Source organism: Eschrichtius robustus, chromosome 17 (genome assembly GCF_028021215.1).
Source record: "Eschrichtius robustus isolate mEscRob2 chromosome 17, mEscRob2.pri, whole genome shotgun sequence".
In the NCBI taxonomy this organism is placed as follows: Eukaryota; Metazoa; Chordata; class Mammalia; order Artiodactyla; family Eschrichtiidae; genus Eschrichtius; species Eschrichtius robustus.
The window spans coordinates 5,575,319-5,594,517 of record NC_090840.1 but is presented as its reverse complement, the minus strand read 5'-3'; positions in this window follow the sequence as shown (position 1 = coordinate 5,594,517).

Genomic DNA, 19,199 nt, shown 5'->3' with positions numbered 1-19,199 from the left:
TGTCAAAACTATTTTTTCATAATACTCCCTGGGATATACGTTTGTTTATGAGGGCTAAGTAGCAGAAATGTGAAAGTTTAAAAGATTAAATTATAAAAATTCAAAACTAGAACCACCTGTAGTTCTGTACCTCATTTCCTGAGGCACCAACATTTTATAGAGATTAAAGTCAAGGCCAGGCAAATTCTCAGTAAACACAAGTACTTTCCTTCTGCAGCTACACAAGACCACAGGCAACCTGACCACATAAATATACAGGTGAAGAAAACCAAAGCTACAGATGTATCAAAACATATCTAATTATTTAGCATCTATATCTTTTTTTTCAAATGTTAATGTTTATTAATTCTAGGTCATAGATACTTGTGTGTTTCTTAAATTACTGACTGATTTTTTTCTATATCTTTTTTTTTCTTCTAGTTTTATTATGATATAATTGCACTGTGTAAGTTTAAGGTGTACAGCATAATAATTTGGCTGACCTACATCATGGAACGGCTACCACAATAAGTTCAGTGAACATCCATCATTTCACATAGATACAAAATTAAAGAAATAGAAAATAATTTTATAGGTCATGAATAAGATTTTTCTTCCTTTGATGCTTCAAATTTAGCTCATTCATATATAGTGTGACCTCAGTGAGAAAATGTAAATCACACTGAAATATTTGTTTGACTATTTAGCAAGCATTTCATGGCAAGACCTCAATACATCTTAGCAATTTTTATTATTGAATATTATGAGTAGTAAGCAGTGCATCTGCTAGGGTGTTCAATTGTAAGCATAGAAATAGATGCTGATTAACTTCAGCAAAAAAAGGGGGGATAGGGAGGAGACAGAAAATTGAAAGGTTATAAAATAGCAGAGAACAGAAAGAAAGACTAAATCAAGAAAAAAAGGAAGGAGGTCAGCTGTGAGAACCTACATTTCATGAATTAAAAATGATCTCTTCAAGGTGCCATGATTGGATGATTCAACTCCAATTATTTTTCCACGCTGGGCTCGTAGGTTAGATATTCAAATTCTAAACTCCTGGAAGAAAGTCTGATTGCCCTAGCACGGGTTTTGTGCCAGTCCCTTGGCATGGGGGATCAGGGTTGCAGGACTGCAGCATCTTGATTGACAGTTACTCCAAGAATATTTTCAAGGGGATGTGGATTATCCTTCAAAGTAAAACTGGAGTGTTGCTATCAAAAGAAGGGGTAAAGGGCTTCCCTGGTGGTGCAGTGGTTAAGAATCCGCCAGCCAACGCAGGGGACACGGGTTCGAGCCCTGGTCCAGGAAGATCCCACATGCTGCGGAACAACTAAGCCCGTGCACCACAACTACTGAGCCTGCGCTCTAGAGCCCGCAAGCCACAACTACTGAGCCCGTGTGCCACAACTACTGAGCCTGCGCTCTAGAGCCTGTGCTCCACAGCAAGAGAAGCCACCGCAATGAGAAGCCTGTGCACCACAACAAGAGAAGCCCCCGCTCGCCGCAACTAGAGAAAGCCCGCGTGCAGCAACAAAGACCCAACGCAGCCAAAAATAAATAAAAATATAATAAATAAATTTTAAAAAAAGGAAGGGGCAAGGAATGCTTTGCAAGTTAAAACAGCAGATGTCCTCTGCACATAAGTTTTATTATAAGCTCTAAATTACACAGACTCTGCCGTTATTTGTGTAAGATACATGATACACACAAGTTTCCATTATCATCTAATTCCTTCTTTTGAAACAGAGGTAAAACAGGTGGAAACGCTGCCTTCTGAAGGTGTGGCCCTGAGATAGGGATTCCTAGAATGGTTGAGCCCAGAGGGATGGTTAACCCTAAGCAATCTATAACATATGAGCCTGTAGGAAAATCTGAATTATGGTGGAGGGGAGCCAAGGTCCTAGATGGGAAGACCTGACCATTGAATTCTGAAGAGCAATGTGAAACAAGAAAATGAGCAAAAATTAGTGACTGTAAAAGTAGAGAACAAGATGGATTGGGTTTGAAAGAGTTAGAGCATCCAGTTCAGAATTATAAATAGGAATATGGCAACACATTTCTTGTTTTTCTAGTTCGCAGAGCATTTCCAGTGGCCAGAGGTAGATGTTTCAAGGGGTCATGTAAAGAGATCCTAGAGGGCTAGCGAGATTTTAACTTCTATGACTCCAAACAGGGCAAACACTTAACCAGACGAAGCTGCTGAATTGTTTCTGTCCTTGTCTTGTCCAGATTCTTTATCTCTTTCATTGTGAATTGCTCTATTGTCTCTGAACCAGTGTTTTCCGGATGCCAGTCTGTAGACCAATGCTGATCTATGACATCATTTTCACTGATCTGTAGTTAAATTTTAAAAAATAGAGAGGAAAAAGTTAAGATTACTGCAGTAAGGTTTTCATAAAACTCAATCTATTCAATTCAGAGGGCTTTCTTTTATTCTAAAATTGTATCCTTTTTACACATTGTGATGTTAAACTATCCTTTCTTCAACGAAATAATGGTGGAAATGGATGGTAGTTTTTTTTTTATTATTTTATTTATTTATTTATTGGTTGCGTTGGGTCTTTGTTGCTGCACATGGGCTTCCCCTAGTTGCAGCGGGCGGGGGCTACTCTTCCTTGGGGTGTGCGGGCTTCTCATTGCGGTGGCTTCTCTTGTTGCCAAGCACGGGCTCTAGGCACACAGGCTTCAGTAGTTGTGGCTCGCGGACTCTAGAGCACAGACTCAGGAGCTGTGGTGCACGGGCTTAGCTGCTCCATGGCATGTGTGATCCTCACGGACCAGGGCTCGAACCCGTGTCCCCTGCGTTGGCAGGCAGATTCTTAACCACTGTGCCACCAGCGAAGTCCCAGATGGTAGTTTTTTAAAATACCTTTACGTGGCAAAATAAATACTGGCCACTCTATATTGTATTGGTTTCCTATTCTTTTTCTTTCTTTTTAAAAAAATAATGTTGATTTATGCAATACAAAAGATGGGAACTATTGTTCCAAATGCTTGTAGGTCTTTTACTGTTCACTTCCCACATGGTTCTGATGGGGTAGGATTGTCTCCTGCAGTACCCATCAGTGGGCAGGGACAAGGCAGACCTAAATCCAGATCCTGCTGTCTCTCTCCCCAGCCCTCTCACCTAGGGCAACTAGTTTAGTTTTATCTGTAAAATAGCAAGAGTAATAGTACCTGCTTCATAATGTTTTTTTGTGGAGTGCTCAAAAAATGTTAGTTCTAACCATGATCTATTTCTGTTACTAACTTCAGGAAGACTTTTTGTGTCTCACTTTATAAACACTCAGAGTTCAGACTTTAAGGACTGGGTCTTCTCAACTAAATTTCTATATCTTGAAACACTGTCCAACTAATGAAGGGCTAGAGTTTCAAAAACTGTGTTCCTTCAACACAGTGTGAAATATACCAGCCCCCTGTCCTTCAGGAAGAGCGCCTCTGTATTTGACAAGGGTATGGCTTTCCCACGTTGTGCTGTGTCCTATTCCTGCCGGGTATTGGTAGGAGAGATCCATATATGATGTCCAGGGGTTTTAGTTGTGCCAGAGGAAGAATATTAAAAAACACATCTACTCCATTTTCCTGGAAGTGGAAGTTGCACTATTTTTTCTTCTTCACATTTTGTTCTTTTGTCCATTCAACACTACCTAATAAAAACTTGTATTTTGTTTTATCTGTTATGCCTAATAAACACCTAATTTATTCATATAGACTTCTACTTCTTACTGCTTTCACCTACTCATTTCTCAGTATTCAGAGAACAGATTAAAGTAACCATTTAAATACATTCTCTACAAAATATATATACATATATATATATGTAAATTGCGAAATGAAAAGCACCTTTAAAAATGTAAATTACAAAGCCAATGGTAATTTTCCTGTGATTTTCCATTGATCACAGAAGGAGCTAGAATGTCAGAATGTTTTGTAGCCGTAAAGAAAGATGGCAAAAATGGCAAGGGTCTTTTCCTCATTTTTTTAAACAAGTAGATACTTATTTGCCAAGATACCATAGATTTAACCGTGCCTAAATAAAGAAATAAGAGCTTAGACTCAATGACTTCTAAAAATTCTCCTATCACAGAAATTTTATGATGTAAGATTCATAAACAGGCAATATTATACACCTTTTAATTACCTAATTATAGGCTTAAGCAGGTTAAGCTATTGCCATTTCAAATTTTAAAAGCCCAGCTCTCTCAAACAGGCTGAAATCCATGGCACTTCACAGTGTATGAAGCCATTTATTGTGTACTTTGTCTCATAACAGCTTCAACTTTTCTACTTTCAAGGCAGATCACTGGCAGAATTCTCCTGCAGTACAATAACCTGGTGGTTTTCCTTTGTTATCAAGATCTGAAATGTTTTATCAAACACAAGTTTGTCGGTGAGGCCTGTAAAGCTCTGGAAGGGGCACTAGAGAGAAGTAAAAGGACGGCTCTGGCCCATTCCCCGCCCTTTCTTTCCTGGTGTCATGCAAAGAGGGTAGTCCGTGGTGCCATCATTATATATATATTTTTTACTTTCATCGTTTTATTTATATTTCCCATCACTATAATTCTCTAAGGGTGTCTGAGGTACATAGATAATAGCACATTTGCCCAATCCATCATAGCACTTTATGATCAAAGTGCAACCTCAGAAGGAAGCCTGGTTTGCTGCAAACTTTCCATGGAAAATTCCGATGTAAGAAACCTGGGGGTGGAAAGCACAAGATTCTTGATTTCAAGGCAGTGAACCTAGAAGGCTGGTAAGCAGAGTAAACTTGATGGGTGGTGCTGGTACTCAGATCTGGATATTGCCATCTATATATCCCTCAGGTACTTTAACAATGACATTGCCAAGCTACATAGGCTACGTCTCTCTGAGGCTTAGAGCAACAGCCTGACTTTCAAATAGCAAAAGGAGATTTGATAGAATATGATGGGTAATAAAGTCATATTTTCATGTGCAGTCTTTCTTCTGCTCTGATACTAGGTTTCCTGGCTTAGGGCCCACATTAAATTTCAGTGGCGCCTCTCTGTGAGTTCTTTCCTGGGAAGGGACTGGGTCCAGATGGGAGGGTAGGACACTGTGAGGGCAGACTTGGAGGCAGAAGCTGGACCAGCGTCTGAGTGAAAGCTAAGGGCTCAGGAAGACTAGTAAACATGAGCAGGGCGACAAGGTGACACACACTGCCAGCAGGTATGTGTCGAGGGTGGAGGACACTTCCGGTCCTAAAGGTCACACCAGCCAGGGGTCCAGAGACCAGCCATCAGCCAGGCTCGAAGGATCAGAAATAGCATCAAGGGACCTGGGGAAACGGAACAGGCAGAAAGAATCAGAATGAAACAAGAGGCCAAGAATGCATAGAGATGGTTCAGAGAACACATACAGAGCACTAACAAGAAGGAGACCTTGACAGGAAACCATCCCTAGCTCAGAAGCCCGCACGCACTTTCTACGAAGACAAGAACCAAACCCTGAACCCAAGGAGCCTGGGGCTGACAGGTAGAGATGAGTGAGTGCAAACACCTGGCTGGGATAAAAAGGTGAGTTAGCACGGGCACAGCACTTATTCACTCCTTTTTTCATTCAACAAGCAAAACACAGCACTTATCATGTGCCACAAGATATTCTAGGTGCTGAGGATACTGCAGAACAAAACGGACATTTCCCATGAGGAACCTACATTTTTATTGAGATAGATAATAAGCAAGTGACAAATATAATGCAAAGCATAACTTCAAGGAGTGATAAGTGCTAAAAAGAAAACTGAATAAGAATCAGAGGATGGAGGGAATGGAAAGGAAGCCACTTTGAATATACTTACCATATTAGAGGGACAGCCTCTCCAGAAGGAAGTAAGCTGAGGAGAGGCCTGAGTAAAGTCAGGGAACTTGCTCTGTGAAGGTCCCATGGAGGAGTGTTCCAGGGAGAACAGAAAGTGCAAAGGTCCTGTGGCAGATCTGAGTTTGACACGTTTGGGAAGCAGCAAGCAGGTCACTGTACCCGAAGCAGATTGAGCACGAAGACTGGCGAGTGATGAATTTGGAGAGAGAGGCAGTGCGCCGAGTTTGGAGGGCCTTCCAGGCCCTGGTTAGGAGTTTGGATTTTACTGTTGCATTGTTTTTCTCATCCACTCTCTCTTCAAATTAAAGGCCACCATTTCTTGGTTGCCACAGATTTTCACTCTCAGCCTTGTAGCTTTTCACTGTTGACACAGGCAGCATAGCTGCACCACGCAAATGATCAAAATCAGCACCCCTCACCCTGTGGGGCTCTTGGCAACAAGTCCATTTAGCTCTCTCCACACCCCACAGGGGTTCCCAAGTGACAGCACCGGAGCCCAGCGTGAAGCAGCTAATGCTACGTTCCAGATGCAGCTACAAAACACAGATCCAGTCTAGAAAATCAAGTGGGCCCAAAGGCAGCATCCCTCAGATGTCGACAAGCACACGATTCCCGCAGCCCATTTTGTATTCTCAAGTGCATTCTTTTGAATTTAAAAAGAAAAAGAAAAAAGCGAAATTGTTTTGATATCCCAGAATCTTTCTGTTTAAATCTATGGGGACAAAAAACTGATTTGTGTGTTCTCCTGCTGGATATAAAATATAACCAGAAAAGTAAAGCAAAAGCAAAATCAATTACCTGCCAGGAAAGGAAATTCAGAATTTACACATCCTACGAGGAAAGTTGGGTCGTAATGAATAAACAAACATTGTTAGATTTGAGTAGCAGTTGTGTTCTGGTTTTGCTTTGCAATGTCTGGCTGTGGATACATTCTGGACCTGACACTATTTGGCCACCATTTTTATACACTCAGCTGCTGTCTAGAACTTCTACCTGGCACAAAAGTATTTCAAATTCTAGTATTCTTTTGCTTTCTTATCAGAATAATGACTATTCACCAAGTGGTGCTCAAGGGATTGGGCACAGTTCTCCAGAGAATCAAGGGTAGACGTAGAAATAGGTGTGAAGAACAGGATTTGTGGAAGCAGATAAACCAGCTTGAACTCTCTTCTATTGTGGTCTTTGCTGTCATTTTACATTCTGAATCCTTAGTTTACTCAACTGAAAAACAGGGATAAAAGCTATCCACGTCATAGTGTTTTGTTGTGAGGACTAAGTGAGATAAGATAGGAAAAGCATTGGAACCTAACACAGAGTAAGGGCTTGAGTAAGGACTTTACCAACGGTAGTCATTGTATAGATTCACAGGAAGGTGCAAAAAGGGCGTGGAGAGGTCCCCGGGCCTTCCCCCAGTTTCCCTCAATGGCTCCATCTCACGTAGTTTGATAGGGAATTGACATGGGTCCAGTGCGTGTGTAGAGTTCTGTGTCACTTTATCACATGTGTGCATTCATATGACCCCACCACGACGATCAAGACACAGAACTGCCCCACCACCCGAAGGTCTCTCTCACGTCACCTCCAGCCCTCACCATCTCCAACCCCTGAAAACCACTCCTAGTCTATTTTCTGTCTCTATAATCTTGTCACTACAAGAATATTTTTTATAAATGGGATAATACAGTATGTGACCTCCTGAGACTGCCTTTTTCTCACTCAGCGTAATGCTCTGAGGTCTACCCAAGTCGTTTCGTGTATCCATAGTTTCTTTCTTTTTATCCCCGAGCAGAATTCCACAGTATGGAGATAACCATTCATTTAACCGTTCATCTTTTGAGGGACATTTTGGTTGTCTCCAGTTTGGGGCTATTACAAATAAAGCTACTTATGGACAATCCCAAACAGGGTATTGTCTGGATAAAAAATTTTTATTTTTCTGAGATAAATGCCCAGGGCTGTGATTGCTGGGTTTTGTGAACTTTTATAACAATTTCTCCACTCTGTTATGATTATGAGCCACAAATTTGCAATAGTTGCAATGCAAGAGATTATCAATAAACCCCAGGGAAGACAAGGAGAGGAAGTTGAATAAAATCCTTGGGTAGGACTGCCAAATTATATTAGAAAAATTAATGACAGTCTCTCTAATAACCATCCTGCAATCTCAGTAGCTCAAAACAATACCAGTTTATTTCTTGCTTGATCAATATCCCATGTGTATCAGGCTGTTTTTCTAGGTGGTGTGCTTTCTATTCCGTGACGCCTATTGTAGGGCTACGGCATCTCTGCCATCTTTGCTTTCAGCTGGGTAGATGGGAGAGGGAAGGAGAGGCTATGAAAGATACCTGGATATTGTAGGCATCAGGCCTGCATGAGACTCCATTGCTTTTGTCTACACTCCTTTGACCAAAACTGGTTACATAGTCTCTACCTACCTGCAAGGGAGCTTAGGAAATGCAGTCTTCCAAGAAGAGGTGATGGGACTTCCCTGGGGGCGCAGTGGTTAAGAATCCACCTAACAATGCAGGGGACACGGGTTCGAGCCCTGGTCCGGGAAGATCCCACATGTCGTGGAGCAACTAAGCCCGTGCGCCACAACTCCTGAGCCTGCGCTCTAGAGCCCACGAGCCACAACTACTGAGCCCACGTGCCGCAACTACTGAGCATGTGCGTCACAACTACTGAAGCCCATGCCCCTAGAGCCCGTGCTCCGCAACAGGAGAAGCCACCGCAATGAGAAGCCCGCGCACCACAACGAAGAGTAGCCCCTGCTCGCCGCAACTAGAGAAAGCCCGCGCGCAGCAACGAAGACCCAACGCGGCCAAAAATTAATTAATTAATGAATTAATTAATTAAAAATAAAAAAAGAAGAAGTGGTGGAGCATCTATGAATACTGAGAGGTGTCTGTGAGAAGATGGAAAGACAGAACACTTCCGTTCTGCTATCAAAGCATTGCATGTTGGACTAAGTCCGGCTTGAGGAAAGCTCAGCAGCAATCGCTGAATCACTTCCTGTGAAGGCAACAGACAGAGTTAAAGAAAAGGCATTGACACTTGCACCAGTGAACCCTTAACTGGTAGTTATAAACATCATCAAAGCAGTTGACGTGAGACAGGCTGGGACCTGGGACCCTTTGCTGCAGTGTCTGCACCAGGACACATCTCTCCTCCAGCAACAAAACACAAAGAAACTATAAGAGACTAGAAATAACTGCATGCATGGGCAGGGGCAAACTCTGAACAAGATACAAAGAGACCAAAAAGCCTAACCGCCACTTCTGAAGAGCCCGGAGCAAAAGCAGGGAGTCTGGAGGAAAAAGCGTGCCCCCTGCACACAGCGCTACCCAAGGGGTGGGCAAGCCACCCCTCCAGCCGGACCCCTGGACACACCCCTGCCCTCACCCCCTATAAGGAGCCAGCTTGCCACCCCTCAGCAAGTGAGCAAGCAAGGGAACCTGTTGTTTGTTTGCCCTCCCCCAGGCTCCCCAATAAAGCCTCCCTGAATTTCTTGTTGGGCCTCTGATCAATTTCTACTGATTAAGGAGACCAAGAACCCTGGCCGGTAACAGGTACACATTGCATATATTAAACTCTCCTGCCTGGAAGCAAGTAATCTTTGGGAAGTACAGGAGTGGGGAGGGGATGCAGAAAGAAGAGAAGCAGGCATGCCAACCTCGCCTGCTGGCTCTCAAGGGCTGTGCTCGTTAAACATGCCACGGCCGAGCTGAAGTCGGGAGAAGCCAGTATCAGCAGGGCCCGGCCCACGGACCACACCCTGGCCTCTGCCTGCTTTTGTATGGCCTGTGTGCTAAGGATGAGTCTTGTATGTTTAAATGATTGGTGAAAAAATCAAAGGATAGTATACTATTTTGTGACACTGGAAATTATATAAAATTCAATTTCATTGTAAATAAAGTTTTCTCACAACACAACTTCCTCATTTGTTTATGTCTTGCCTGGCTGACCTCACACTACAGTGAAAGAGTTAAAGAGTTACAGCGAAGATGGTCCAAGACCTACAAAGCCTAAAATATTTACTCTCTGGCCCCAGTTTGCCAACCCCAAGTAGAAACCAGCTGGACCTAATAGTTTTTCAATGGTTTTGAAAATATTAAGTTCACGGAAAACTGTGCCCCTTTTCAAGCCAACTTCCTTTAATGACTTTTTCACATTGGAAAAGTAGCATTGTCATTTTTTTAAAAATCCACTTTTAACAGACCTGCACCATCTACTTGTGACAAGAGCAACCATCCAAGAATTAACAATCCTATAGCTGAGCCTGAAAGGATAAGGTATCATCCGTGAAATCCATCAGCGTTGACCCTTGAGTCTTCGGTCTGGAAAAAGAGATGCAACACGTCCAGCTTTGGAGAATCCTAAAATCTTACATAACTGTAGCCCAGTCTTATCAGATGACTGAAAACCTTAAGCATGAACAAAATTTTCCTCAGGCATAAAGTGTACAAGTTTTTAACTGTCATCTGTAAGCTGAAATCTTCAGCTTTTTATTTGTTCCCCCGCGAGCAGCCAAGTTCAAAAGAGTGTCAGCAAAACACAAAGTTTTCTTTTAAAAAAGTTCCCATATTGTCCATGTCGTGAAACACTTCATCTTTTAAAATAACCTGCAGAGGTGAAGCATTAGCAACACAATTTACAGAAATGAACAAATGGCACTTGGATTATTTTGATATCCAAGGAAAAGCACGTGCATCTTTTCTCCTAACACCTTGGGAAAATTACCACATTTCATGCCTTCTTAACAACTTGCTAGATTTTTTTTTTTTTTCTCTACATCTGATTCTGCTTTTTTAAAAATGTGTCTTTGGTAAGAGCACTGGCTTAAAACTCAGACTGCCCAGGATCCAAATTCTCCTTTGGTACTTAAATTGTGTGACTTTAAGTAAACTACCTGAGACTCGGTCTCAGTTTCCTTATCCGTAAAATGACTTCGGAGATTATCGTGTGAATAAATGGAACATCGCATAGAAAGTGCTTAACCCAGTGCCTGGCACCCAGAAAATGGTCCATATTTTCTATGTCTTTCATTGTCTATGATTAAGGATTCTTATTGTCACTGGAATATCTCACTGGACCAATGACAGTCTTTCATTTTGATGTCATAACAAACACTGTGGCTGCATGGTTAGAACATGTAGAAACAGTGTCAGAGACAAATAGTGTCATTGTCAACAAAATCATCTGTCAGTGGATTAAGCAGATTCAAACAGAGTGAGTCTCTCCTGTTTATCAAGGCACAGAAGAAAGTATATTAATTATGTGAACAGAAATATCACAGTTATTAACTTGAGTCAACATATTTATTTTGCATTTAGCTCTCTTCAACTCCTAGGAAATCTTAGTATTTATCCAGTTCAGCCACCTCTCTGATTAAGTCTTTCTGCCCCTATTTAAATCCTTCCCGTGGTGAGGAAGACATCATCCCTTGAGACAACCTATATCAGTGTGAGACACTTCCTTAGATTGAGTTGAAAATGATGTCCTTGGTGCTTACAGCCTTTGGACCAAGTTCCATGCCCTGGGGCCAAATCTGCTATCTCTCACCCTTGCGAGCTCTCAGGATATTTGATGAGAACCTCTACACTTCTGAGCCCACTTCTCCAGTTCCTTCAACTCTGCACCACATGACAGGATTTGTGGGGTCTTCACCATCCTGGCAGCACATCCAGTTGTGCCTTACATACAACACAAGTGCTTTCTTTTGAAAACAGTTCATCTCTCCTGGACTCTGCCCTCTGGCAAATGTACAATCGTATAAATTCACCAGGCCATGGAGCTAGATGAAAGTGTCCTGAATATGTGCTCAGGCCTGCTCCTCATGTTTAAGGGCAAATTTCACAGCAAAATTATTTGAGGTCTTCCTTGGGTTGTGTTCTACAGGTCAGAATCCCATAGCAGTAACACGGAAAGGCAGCATGAGAAATCAGAACCTCAGGAGGCAGCATCTAGAGAACTGAAAACTGGGCATCTGGTTTATTCAGTTCTCCATGCCTCTGAAGGGAGTCGGATCAATAGAGAACCCAGCAATTAAATGACTGTGCGCTTCTTTCCAAAGTTAAGCCAAGAATGGCGAAGGGCCTGAGGGTTAACTCTACCTGCAAGAGCTAACACGTGCGCTGGCCACGGTGTCGCGTGGATGCTGCCGGAAGACATGAGCCTCCTGGGTCAGAGACGAAGGAGCTTGTCGTCCAAGGCTCAGCGAGCAGCCTTCAGGATCCTGTTGTTTCCACATCCCACGGGGAGAGGTAGAATGAGAAGATGCTGTGTTTGCGTCACAGCTGAGAAATTCTGAGCTTAAAAGTCCCTCATTCTTTCCTAATGGGCCATATCAAATTTTGTCTCTGAGAGAGATATTATCTTTACTACATAGGACAGCAAACAAACCTGCCCTCTGCTCCAGTGGGGTCACTAACTCCATTTTCCAAGGAGGTTCACTGTACAAACATCCTTGAAAAGGGAATCTAGAATAAAAGCTGTTAGAGCCTCTGCTCGTAAGACATGCAAAGCACAAGACACCCGTGATGAGAGACTCCCAGGACACTGTACGACTCTATTAGGGGAATACTCGATTTCTCCAGAACAGTAAACCAATCAACAAGTATTTATGGAATGACCACTGTGTGCGCAGGACTTCCCTAGGTATGGTGGATGATGTAAAGTCCATGGTCTCTAGATTCAAGGAACTTAGAGTTGATCAGGGACTACTTATCCCCAAACCATAGGGAACAATACAATATAAGCTACAGTTAAATTAGGAATGATTCATTCATCCACACAAATAAATATTCAATGTTTAGTATAAACACTAACTTTACTTAGCGGTGATTATATTAACAGGTACTAATCTAAGCCCATTACATATATTAAAACGAGCATATGAAGTAAATCCTAGTATTAGCCCCATTTTACAGATGTGGAAATAGAGACGAAGCATGTAAAGGTGTTCATCCATAGTCACACAGCTGGGAGCTCGTCATTGTGCTGAGACAGTGGCTCCAGAGACTGAAGTCTTCCTCCCAACACTACATGGCCAACCCTAGCACAGACACGGATAAAAGCTGGAGCTCCAGAGTCAGGGCAGGGACAATCCCTGTCCCCATAAGACTTACAATCTTCTAAGTGGGACACACTTGGATAAAGGCATGGGACATTTTTGACAAGGAGACCAGCTCGCAAGCAATCACAATAATGCAGGTGAGAAATGATGACAGCCTGACCTAGCAGGGGCAGAGAAAATCGAGAGGAGAAGCAGAAGAGATACAATACGATGGAAATATAATTAATGAGATAAGGACCAACTGGAGGTCAGAGGTGAAGGTGGGAGAAGTGTCTGTGATGAACCCCAGTGTCTGGACTGGGGGCTACTGGCCAAGGTCAGTGAAAGCAGGAGGAAGAGGAGGGTTGTGGGAAAGGACATTGATTCCATATCGGACATGCCAAGTTGAAGGTAACAACTGTTCCATGTCCAGACAAGATGCTAAGCCGACCCAGAACACGATGGTAGTTGCCACCAGAGATGTGGGTGATTTGGCCCAAGGTAAGTGTGGAGCCTGAGAAGAATACAGAGCCCAACTGGACAACAGAAACACAGTCTAGGGACAAGCAGGAAAGGGGAGGGGGTGTTCACAGGAAGGAGAAATCAAGCGAGGTCAGGGGAGGCTTGGGGATCAGGGCTGTGACTGAGCACTGACACTGACACGTAGACAGCCCGAGGGTGATGGGAGGGGCCCGTGTGGCCAGAGCTCACATGATGCTGTCATTATTTATAATTCTGAGTCCTGGTAACTGGAGGGTCCTCGTTTCCTCAGTGCCCAGAGGGTGGAGGCATGCAGGTTTGAAGGTAGAAGCTAGCTGATTGTCAGGGATGGAGGGATGTCACATAGAGTGTGTCCCAAGACAGGAAGCAGGGAGGAGAGCGATGGCAGTGTGGGTTTGAAGACTGTGCCCCAGTATATATTGTTCACCTCCCCCACGTATCTCCCTTATAAAATAGACATGTGTTTCTAATGCTGAACTCTTTCGGGGTAGTACAGGAAGCAAACCGTGGCTGCAGGTGGGAGCGCCAGCTTCCGGTCATGCTATGAGGCTCTTGTCTGGGAGCCTTGGATTACATCCTGGGTCCCATCACCATCCTGGTCCCCAGCCAGGCATCCTCGTGACTGTCAACGTGCTGGACATCACTACAGGGAAGCAGACCTACACGGAGGAGCTGTGGCCATCCTTACACTGTCGCCCCAAAGGCAGAGTGAGGTTACAGTAACTGAGGGCCCTCATCCAGGTCACACTGTGCTCTCAAAGCCCATGTTTTCTCCATCCAACCACCTGGTACAGGGCAGGAATCAGTGACACAGTGTCGTGGGGAGGGCACGTCTGTAAATCACAGTGGATGCCTGAGAGTGGGGAGGGAGAGGATGGGTCAGAGCCCAGGGCACCCAGCAGGGGCACCAGGAGGTAGGAGGGCAAGAAAGAAGCTGGCAGGTGGTGATACTGAGACCTCCAGCCTCCAGCTGACACAGGCTCTGTCCCCCCAGCTTCCCTTCCTGCTCTTCTGCCCTTGGAGAGCCTAGTTAAAGGACATTCAAGTTCACATTAAGGTCATACTTTTATCCAAGCAGGGATACTGACATCTTCAAATACCTAAAAATCCCTCTTCTGGGTCACAGGCAATGTCAGTGACAAGACAGAACTGAGGACCCTCGACTCCCAGGGTCATACACCCACCTCCAACCACATTTCCCCTGAAGGTTCTAAAGGGTCATCATTCATCAGAACAGTAAACTCACTGAGGGTAATTTGTTATATCATTCAGCAAGCCAGAGGCCAAGTGTGTTACTATTTTTTTAAAAAATTGAAATATAGTTAATTTACAATGTTGTATTAGTTTCAGGTGTAATCAAAGTGGTTCAGTTATATACACATATATTTTCAGATTCTCTTCCATTACAAGTTATTACAAGATACTGAGTATAGTTCCCTGTGCTATACAGTAGGTCCTTGTTGTTTATCTATTTTATATATAGTAGTGTGTATCTGGTTTTCTTTTTAATATTTATTTATTTATTTTATTTTTTGGTTGCACCAGGTCTTAGTTGCGGCATGCAGGATCTTTCGTTGCAGCACACGGGCTCTCTAGTTGTGGTGCACAGGCTCAGTAGATGTGGTGCATAGGCTTAGTTGCCCCAAGGCACGTGGGATCTTAGTTCCCCGATCAAGGATCGAATCAGTGTCCCCTGCAATGCAAGATGGATTCTCAACCACTGGACCACCAGGGAAGTCCCTGTATCTGTTAATCCCAAGCTCCTAATTTATACCTCCACCCCGCTCTTTCCCCTTTGGTAACCATAAGTTGGTTTTCTATGTCTGTGAGTCTATTTCTGTTTTGTAAATAAGTTCATTAGTACCATTTTTTTAGACTCCACATATAAGTGATATATGATATTTGCCTTTCTCTGTCTGGCTTACTTCACTTAGTATGATACTCTCTAGGTCCATCCATGTTGCTGCAAATATATTTTTCAAGGCTGAATAAATCCCTGTTGGCTTTTTGAAGTGAAGATAAGAATGCAAACCCAGTAGTGAGGGAAAATTTAAGACTGAGGCAATATTAATAAATCTTAATTGCTTTATTATTCATATTGACAAAGCAAGCGAAGGCCATAAAGAAAAATACTGCAGGAGCCATTGTGTTGTTTTGTGCCAGTCTGCGTAAAAGTTGTCGCTGTGGGCTTTCTGGTCGCTTTCAATGTTTAGCTACACATCCGTGATGTCTCAACAAAACCAAAGTCTGCCTCAGACTTAGTCGGCCTTTAAAGTGATTTTCCAGGTTATTCCAATGTGTCTCTCAGGAGGAGTGCAATGGTGCCTAATCCGAGGTTTTCCTTCAGTTCATCAGTGCAAGTTTTTAAATTCAATTCCTCTCTCCCCTTCACTCCCCACCCCACGAACTCCTGACCAGTGATTTCAAAATATATAGGATTTTTCCTGGAGGAGAAGCAATGTTCTTGGAATGTAAATGAGAACTAAATGTCAGGCTTTAAAAATGAAAGTATGTCTTCTCAAATATGAAACAAGGGGCATATCCAACAGAACATTTTTCTTCTCCTGACCTTTAGTTCCATGACCTACTGGAGGTCATTTCATTTAAAGCCCTTGGAAGAGAAAGTGGCTACATTTTTACAGACTTGCATGCCCAGGAGCTAGAGAGGGAAACAGGCAACTCACCTAATCTTTTCCTCAAAAACTGCTCCAAATAGCTCTTGAATGATTGTGAAGACAACTTAACAGTAGATTATGCTTAAAGAATGTGTATATATGTATAATTGAATCACTTTCCTGCACAGCAGTAATTAACACGACATTGTAAATCAACTCTACATCAATAAAAAACTTAAACAGTAGATTATGCTTCCTTACAATGAAGTACAGTAATAACTGCTCAATTCTTAGAATTCCAGTCCTCATATTCTTCCTGAAGGAGAGCATACAAAATACAAAAATGAGGACTAATGATGCATTTTTAATAAATAATCAAATAGATCTCTCTCCTAATTTGACTACTTAAAATTATAAATTGGATATTATATGTAATCACAAGAGAAAATGTACACTACTTGGTGTTAGTTTTGTCATATTTTATGACAAAGTTTCATTGTCAGTTACTCACTTGGCATTTTTCCCTGACCAATTAAAGCAATCACTTCATTGAAGAATCTACTGTTAAAGAAACAAATGATAAGGGCAGGGTGGTCATTTTTCTAGTGTTTGTTCTTGATTAAATCTACTAGTTTTACTGAGTGAGCCACTTAAAATGACCAAAAGAGAGAAGCAGTATTTATTTTACCAACTACTGGTAGATCATTTGATTTGTAAAAGATCCTCATTAAAAGATGTATATGGTGTGTGTGCATGTGTGTGCTCGTAGGTAGGTATGTATGTGTGCATGTGTGTACGTGTGTTTGCATGTGTGTGTATACACAACTTGGGGGTACTGTCTGATTAGTGGTTGCACTTCTAAATATAGGAAGCTCTCCAAGTTCTCCTGGGACCCTTCTAGTCTCCACAGACAGAGAGATTGCTTACCGCTTGGCCAAAACCAGGAATGAGAATGATTTGCTCTATAGTGGACAAATGATCTGCAGTAAAATAAAAATAACAGTATCGACTATTAAGACAGTTGTCATAGGTCGTGCTTTATATTTAAAAGTTAGTTTCTGGACACATACTAATAGCAGTAATATTAGCTACTCACCCAGGGTGAACATATTTCAATAAACAGCAATGATGATAAGACAGTATCATAATCGTGTACAAGGAATTAATGGGTGAACAGGGCAGCTAAAATCCTGCACTCTTATTTGTTGTAAGTTCTCTGAAAATAAGGACAGGGTCGGTCTCAACTCCGGGCCAAGTCTCAACTCCTACCCAAAGCTGAAGCACCAAAACATTTTGGTAGTAGTAGAAGATCATTGGTTATCTTTAAGGAAATGTTAATTCCTTGCAAGATACAATTCCTTACAAGGTCTGGGAGCACGTTCCAGAAGGCTATGATTGTAAGAGGATCTCTTTATGACCAAGACCACCTTGGCTGTCATCACAGCTCTTTCTGTGAACGTCTGAGTGTGGGCCGTGTCCGGTGGTGGTCAAGCACTCTTGTGGGTTTACTGAGCATGTAAGTCGCTCACACTATCTTCCTGCACTTGGCAATGGGAAAAGAACACCTCAAATGTCCTCTTCTGCCACAACGCTACTAACTGACTGTTCTACGAACTGCCAAGAGGACGTGTAATTACCCAAGCTTAGCAGATGCTGACTGATGGCAAAAAGGACAGGAGCCCATCTCAGATAATGTTGGCTTAGCTGCTACTCTGCTATCTTATACCAGGAACACTTCATAATTTTTTTCCTTATCCTTCTCTTTGTTTGGGTAACCCAGTTTTGTTCTAATGTTGTAACTTGAGAGGAACCAGGAAGAGAGCTACCACAAAGACTACAACAGAACAGACATGTGAACGTTTTTGGTCTTCGCCCTAGAGAAAGAGTAACTGCATAGATTCACTTGTTGCCTCTACAGAGAAACGAGTTATTTCACTGTTATGAAATGTGAGTAACCGTAACTAACACAGTATTAACCTGGCTACTACAGAACTGCAGAACTGACATGCAGAACTGCAGTTTAGGTGTGGTTTGTTATACAGCAAAAGCTAATTGATAAAAGCAGTAGCATTTTCTTCAAGTAAAATGCTTGAAAGTAAATATACTGCCATATCCTAAATTATATTCTTCATAAACTTCTTAACTTCTCACTAATGTAACTGGTTCATAAATTTTAGTAATACACTTTCCTGAGAATATAGAATATATGCATGCTAAATGTGAAGAGGGCAGAAAATTGAGAATTAAGATGAGATACATTTTTGAAAAGCCAACATGATAAGATACATCCAACAAGTTGAAATTTATTAATATAAAATATGATATCCTATATCTTTGGCTATATTTACAGCACAGATATAACATGTCTTCTTGTGTCTTGACTGAAGCATTTGAGGATAAACATTTAGGGCAATTTTTCCCCTCAGTGCAGAGGAGATAAGGGAAAAACACAAGGACATGCCAAGGTCACCTTGAGGACACCATTGGATATTATATCGGTGAAAGCTGGCTAACTGGGCAAGGCTGGGAAGGTAAGCAGACGGACAGAGTGGCCCTCTTCCATACAATCCGTAGGGAATCCAGGCTGACGGAACTCTGTCATCTCCAGCATGTGGCACCATTATCCCTTGCCCCTAACATCCAATTCCGTCCTGCATCCCTTGTCTATTTCACCGGGCTAGAGGGGGAAGGAGCGTGAAGGATCTTGTGTAGGAGATACTCACGTAGCTTTGAAATAGCTCAGTCAACAGCTTGTACTCAGTTACATGGCTATCTAGCTTTAAGGGAGGCTGGGAACTCTAGTCTGACTATGTGTTAGGAAGAAGGAAACATGGAACTTGTCAAGTAGTCAGCCTTTCCCACCGCAGCATCTCATAGGTGTGCACACTTGCCCAGCACTCCTTCCCATCCTGACCTTCTGAGGACCCACTGCTTTCCCTGCTCCGATCTTTCACTTTGAGTGAGTCACTGCCATTAACGTGCAGGAGGCTGCATTACTCAGTTGCAGAGAAAACTGTTGCAGAGAAAAAATTAACTCAGAGAGCTTTATTCAGTACAAATCAATAGTGGATATGACTGCAAACAAGCAAAAATAATTCATTGATATCAACATGACATCCAGAATGAGAGAGATGTGACACTTGTTCTTCACCGATTATCTCAAACATAAAATATTTCATTCAGTTGTTTTTCTCACACTTGCAAAGGGATAAGGT